Below are 6,000 nucleotides of genomic sequence, written 5' to 3'. Positions count from 1 at the left end.
CTCATGTCTGTAATCCTGGCACTTTGGGAGGCTAAGGTGGGAGGATTGTTTGAGCCCAGGAGTTTGAGGCCAGCCTGGGCAACATAGTGAGACCCCATCTCTACAAAAATTTAAAAGATTAGCTGGGCATGGTGGCACACACCTGTATTCCCATCGATTTGGGAGGCTGAGATGGGAGGATCTTTTAAGCCTGCAGTGGGCCATGATTGCACCATTGCATTCTAGTCTGGGTGACAGAGTGAAACCCTGTCTCAATATATACATACGTGTGTTTGTGTGTGTGTGTATACACATATATATACACACATATATATACACACATACACACACACACACACATATATATATGCATGGCTTGGTTCTCTGATTTTCTATTTTAAAGGCCATGTAATAACTCACCACAGTGGTGTTGATGATGTAACACCCTAGCTGCTGGCTTCTGGGCGTCTCTCTTTTCTCTAACCTAAAACCATTGGCGGGAACATTTTCACGCATAGAACTTTTAAATTCTTGTTTGCTCATTTCCTTTGACTATATTTCTAAAAGCGAGATTTTACTAAATCAAGGTATAAGACTTTTTTTCTTGTCATTCTTAATATACATCTTTAAATCATTTCCCAAAGGACCGTAAGAATTTGCACCCCTGCTGGTGATGTCACAGGCTCCCAGATTCCCTACGGCAGCTGCCGTCTCTGGAGGTCACTGCTGTCTTCAGCACTGGCTGATTTAACAGACGTAAAGGGCTCACGGGTTTGCAGAGTCAGACTCGTATCTGTCCAGGGAAAATTTTTTTTTCTTTTGCCTCTGTAAGGAGCTCAAGTAAGATGACATTCACATCTTCTAATTTAAATCATACTAATTTATTAAAATAATTATTTTTGCTTTTTTTTTTTTTCTCTGCATCAGAAATACTCAATAGAACATGGAAGTCTGAAAAAAAAACCTTGCCTGCTGCAAAGGATGTGAGCTGGCTGGCGGCCAACAGTCGGACTTCGCCCCTCGTAAATACCTCCCCTTCCCGTTAGGAGCCACGGTTCTGCTACGGAGAGGGTGGTACCCCCGCATCTGCAAGGAGCGGGGACCCTGAGGCTGGCTCCCCAGCCAGCCAGCCAGGCCGCCGGCCATCGGAAGCTCTTTGAGTCGAATGATGGTATCTTATCTCCTCAGCACCGTGGCCTCAGCACCGAATGCCCAGTCCAGGCCACCTCCAAAGAATCTTTCTATGTTCACTCACTTGTAAAGCCACGGGCAGAATGAGCTCTGGCCAATCCTGCACGAGGCCAGGTGTCAGATCTATCTACTCTCTCCTTTCCGTGCCCACTCTCTCAGCCTCCCACTCCAGCCCTGAGCCCCCTGCCTGCTGCCTCAGTTCCCCCACGTGGCCCACTGTTTTCAGGTGAGGAGCAGAGGGCAAGGCAGGGTTCCAGACTGCCCTGTCCGGGAAGACAAATCCCTCCTCGTGTTGCGGCCAGTCCACACGTGCAGGGTTTTTACACCAGCTCCTCAGTGTCGTGAAGCCACGCTGACGTCCACTGAGTGCCTACTGTGTACATCACCCCAAGTTTCACAGCCTCCTGCCTTCCCCTCCAGTGCTACGCGGAAGGCGAGGAGGCGGCGCTGGCTTCCAGGAGATTTATGCGGCAGGGAAGTGCAGGCTTGCGGCAAGCTTGAGTCTCCGGAGCAGAAGGGTCAGACACAAGATGGAAACACTCCCTGAAAGGGTGTGTGCCTGTGTGCGTGTGGGCGTGGGGGTAGGAGTGAGCGTGTGTGGTCGCTGTGAGTGCAGGGGTGTGTGTGTGTAGGTGTGAGTATATGAATGTGTGTGCCACTGAATACATGTGTGAGTGTGACTCTGAGTGTGCCAGTGTGTGTGTGATTGTGTGTGAATGCGAGCCAGTGTGTGAACATATGCACGAGGAAGTGTGAGTGCACGTATGTGTGAGACTGAGTATGTGAATATGTGTAAGTGTGAGTGTGAGAGTGAGCATGAGCGTGCAAGAGTGTATGTGAGTGTGCCAGTAAGTGTGTGTATATCTGAGTGTAAGAGAGGGAGAGTGTGCGTGCAAATATGTACATGCTTGTGGGCATGAGTGTACACGTATGCAAGTGTGCATGTGTGAGTGTACTCCATGCCAAAGCTCACAAGACCGCCCCACAATCTGGCCTGTGCACCCCCTCTCCCTGGCTACTCCTCCAACATCAGGCCCCCACTTTCCCTGGCTCCTGTGTCACTAGTCACCCTGGCCTCTACCGTGTCCCCCACTCGCCATGTCCCCCACACACTGTGTGCCCAGCAGGACCTCTTGTCCCCTGAGCCCTGCACATCTTCTCCAGGTCAGGGGCTTTGCTGCATCTTCCTGGAATACAGCCTGGCCCTCAGGTGGGCACTCAAGAAACCCAGACTGACAAGTGAATGAGTGACTTGTAGAGGTTTTACCTCAAACACAAGCAATTAATTATGCCTTGAACTTTAAATTCCACTGTGCATTGACTCAGTCGGGATTTGTTATGAATTAAAGTAACCTCCGGACTAACTTTTCCACCCATGAAAGTGGTGGGAGGACGTCTCCATAGCCTGAGCCAACCTGCTCTGGGCACTGGCTGGGCTCGGCTGTGGCTGATCCGGCTCATTCTGGCACAATGTCGCTGTGTTCAGAACAGGTTCAGCTGTCGCTCTGCTGGTTTCGGATCTCATGGTGGTGTGCTCCCACCATTTGGGACAAAAACATGGGATACTGGTTCCAGGAAGCTTTCATTCAACTGGAAAGACTCATTCTGAGAAGGAATACACTGCCCAGATAAAGGACAGCAGTTTTCAAAGGATCATGAGTTGGCTGGACTGGGATTAGGGTTTCTTGAGGGAACATGGTGGCTTCTAGTTTCTTGAGCTTGGCCAAGCCTCAGGTTTCCAGAGCTCGACTCTGCCGTGGCTGGGCTGGTCCTTCCAGCCTCTCAACCCATCTTCCTGCCCAGGCCCGGCGACCTGACTCCTCCTGGAGTGGTGTGCCAGGAGGGAGGCAGCATCTGGGGGTGGGGGACATTGGCCTTGAATCACCCCAGCCCACAAGGTTAGGTCTCAGAGTTTCACATGCAGCCCTCGACGACGGCTGTGAAACCCTGATTCAGGCCTTCAGGAGCTCCTGCAGAGGAAGGAAAACCATACTCAGACAGTCACACTCAAAGTTCCACCCTCAACAGCTCATGGTGACTTGAAAGGGAGGGTGCGGGGAACACGCCCCGCCTTCCCGGAGGAGCAAGGCTGCTCTGCTCTGAGTGAGCTGACCATCTGGGCTGCTCCAGGGACACAGCCTTGTCCCGTCCTCCCTGCCCTGCCAGACCTGCCTTGATGCTGCTGCGTCCAGGATGAAAAGCCCTCAGTGGCCTCCAGGAAGGCCAAGATTGCTCCTGTATGGAGAGAACTGCGCCTTCCCCTGCCTGCAGGACCTATAACTGGTGCTTTGGTCAAGCATCCATCATGTGCACAGACAGCAGCCTGCTCTGCAAGGCTGGGCGGGCTCTCTGGCGATACGAGGGTCTCAGGGACCACACAGTCAGTCCCAGCTTGCAGCTGCGACTACTGCCTTCAATGCCCAGTGCTCTCAGGCGCTGCTCAGGCCAACGTCCATGAGCATCACCAGGGGCTGAGGCTTGGACTTGCCAATGTGGGGAAACATTGTTGATTGTCACAACTTGGAGGGAGAGAGTTGGGGGTGCTACTGGCATCTGATGGGTAAAGGCCAGGGATGCTGCATAAGTTTCTACCAGGTACAGGACAGGCCCCATGACAAAGAATTATCCCACCAGACAGATCTGTCCTGAGGAGGTGGAGAAAAGCATTGACAGCATTCAGGTGGGTTCAGGGAAACTGAGATCCCACTTGCTTCAACCTCTTTATCCGGTGGCCACATAAACTGAGGCCCAGAGGGGGAGATCTGTTTCCTGATGTCACACAGTGTGCAGGTGGCTGGGCTGGGACCCACCCCCAGACTGCCTAGCTCCCCTTCCTGAGCTCGAGCCGGCCCACAGTGGCCCCGGGATTCTTTGTAAGGAGAATTCCAGGATGCACCCAGAGCCTCCAGGGGCTTTGAATCTGTCATTTGTGGGATTGATCTGGCTTTTGCTGTCTGCTGTGGAAGCTAAGCTCAGGAATGGACCTTCCGTGAGCAAATTTCTTAACAATTCATCCCTATACACGCTCCTCTAACAGAAAAGGAAAATCTCTGTGATTGCAGAAAATAGGCTGATTTGGGAGAAGAGGGCTCCCAATGGTTTGGAGAGAACACCCAAAGCCCGGCCTTCTGCTGCACAGTGGGTGAGGACATACGCTTTTCTTGTCTTCAAGTAAAAAGTAGAACAGCCTTAAGGAGAATTTGGAAAAAATGCACCCAAATCTTAGCTCAGATGCTTTCGTTATTTTCTGTGACAGAGAACGCATCCCTGTCCATAGAAGGCTCCCACTAACGTGGATATTTACGGGCCCAGTTTTCCCTTTGACTGGTCAGGTGGATTTTTGTTTTAGAGACAGAGTCTGGCTCCATCACCCAGGCTGGAGTGGAGTGTTGTCATCATGGCTCACTGCAGCCTCCACCCCTGGACTCTGGTAATCCTACGGCCTCAGCCTCCCAAGTAGCTGGGACAACAGGTGTGCACCACCACAACTGGATGACGTTTGATTTATGTATTTTTTTGTAGAAATAGGGTCTTGCTATGATTCCCAGGCTGGCCTCCAACTCCTGAGCTCAAGAGATCTTCCTGCCTCAGCCTCCCACAGTGTTGAGTTTACAGGTATAAGCCACCACACCTGACCCTTAGGTGGTTTATAAGAACAACTCTGAGCATGGTCTTTTGGATCCTAAGGTGTAAGACTCCAGGATGGTCTTCTAGGTGGGGCATAATGACTTATTCACGATCCCCGCACTGGCCACACAGGAGAGGCACAGGCATACTGTTGCATGGCAGTGCACGGCAGGGCTGGGCCATTTCCCAGGTAGCTTCCCTAGGTCAGGTGATGCTGCCACCCTAGGGCCAGGTGCCTTCTCCTCCCAGCAAGGGCAGTAAGTGGGGGGCTGCACTGGTCCCAGCCCCACCGCAGTAGGTGGTCTTCCTAGGTGTCTCCAGTCCTGTCCACCGTGTCTTCGGCAGCAATATCACTGTCAGCCCTTCTCTCTGCACACCTGGGGGAGGGGGACCTTTCCCACGGCACTTGTTGTCAGTGCCGCTGCTTTGTCAGGGAACCCTGGAGAATGCTGCCTCGAGATCACAGCCAGGGCAGCGGGCAGGTGGTGTTGGCCGGGCAATCAGTTGACCTGGGGGAAAGTTCATTTCATCATGACTGGCACAAACTTAAAGCTACATTTTTGACCAAGGGACAAATGCCAGGCTATAATCTACACATTAGGATGCTCACGGCACTCTAAGTAAGAGTAGGCATGTGCTGTAGTTTGCATGGGTTTCACGGCTCCAACTTCCAAAGGGCTATAGAGGGGTTTGCAAAGATTTAGGCGCTGTAGCAGATACTAGAAAGGGCATGCATTTGGAATCACATACACCGGGTTTAAAGCCCAGTTGTCACTCGCTCACAGTGTGACTTTGGGAGGTCACCTCATCTCTCTGAGCTTCCACTTGTCATCCGGTTAGAACAAGGATGGTAATAACAGCCACCTCCGGGCTACAGGGGGATTGCAGAAGTGAGGCAAGGACCTCAGCACGGTGCCCACTGGCAATCTGCGCAAATCTTCCTACAGTGATTTACATCTGGTGAACTTTAAGCCAAGGCAGATGAGGGCAGGGGTGACAAAGGTCCCTGCAGTGAGGTTGCAACAAGAAATGTCCAGTGTGAGGGTCTCAGGCATTGGCCACAGATCGGCTCTGAGTTACCTCATCTCCCAAAGTCAGAGGGAAATAGGATGATACCACAATTTACCGTGCCCCTAAAATAAAAGCAAAGCCAGTACTCAGAGGATGACAGCTGTTTCTGATATCAAGAAATTTCTCCATGAG

Source organism: Theropithecus gelada, chromosome 20 (assembly GCF_003255815.1).
Source record: "Theropithecus gelada isolate Dixy chromosome 20, Tgel_1.0, whole genome shotgun sequence".
NCBI classification, from domain to species: domain Eukaryota; kingdom Metazoa; phylum Chordata; class Mammalia; order Primates; family Cercopithecidae; genus Theropithecus; species Theropithecus gelada.
The sequence above is the reverse complement of the archived record's forward strand: the minus strand, read 5'-3'. Positions refer to the sequence as shown.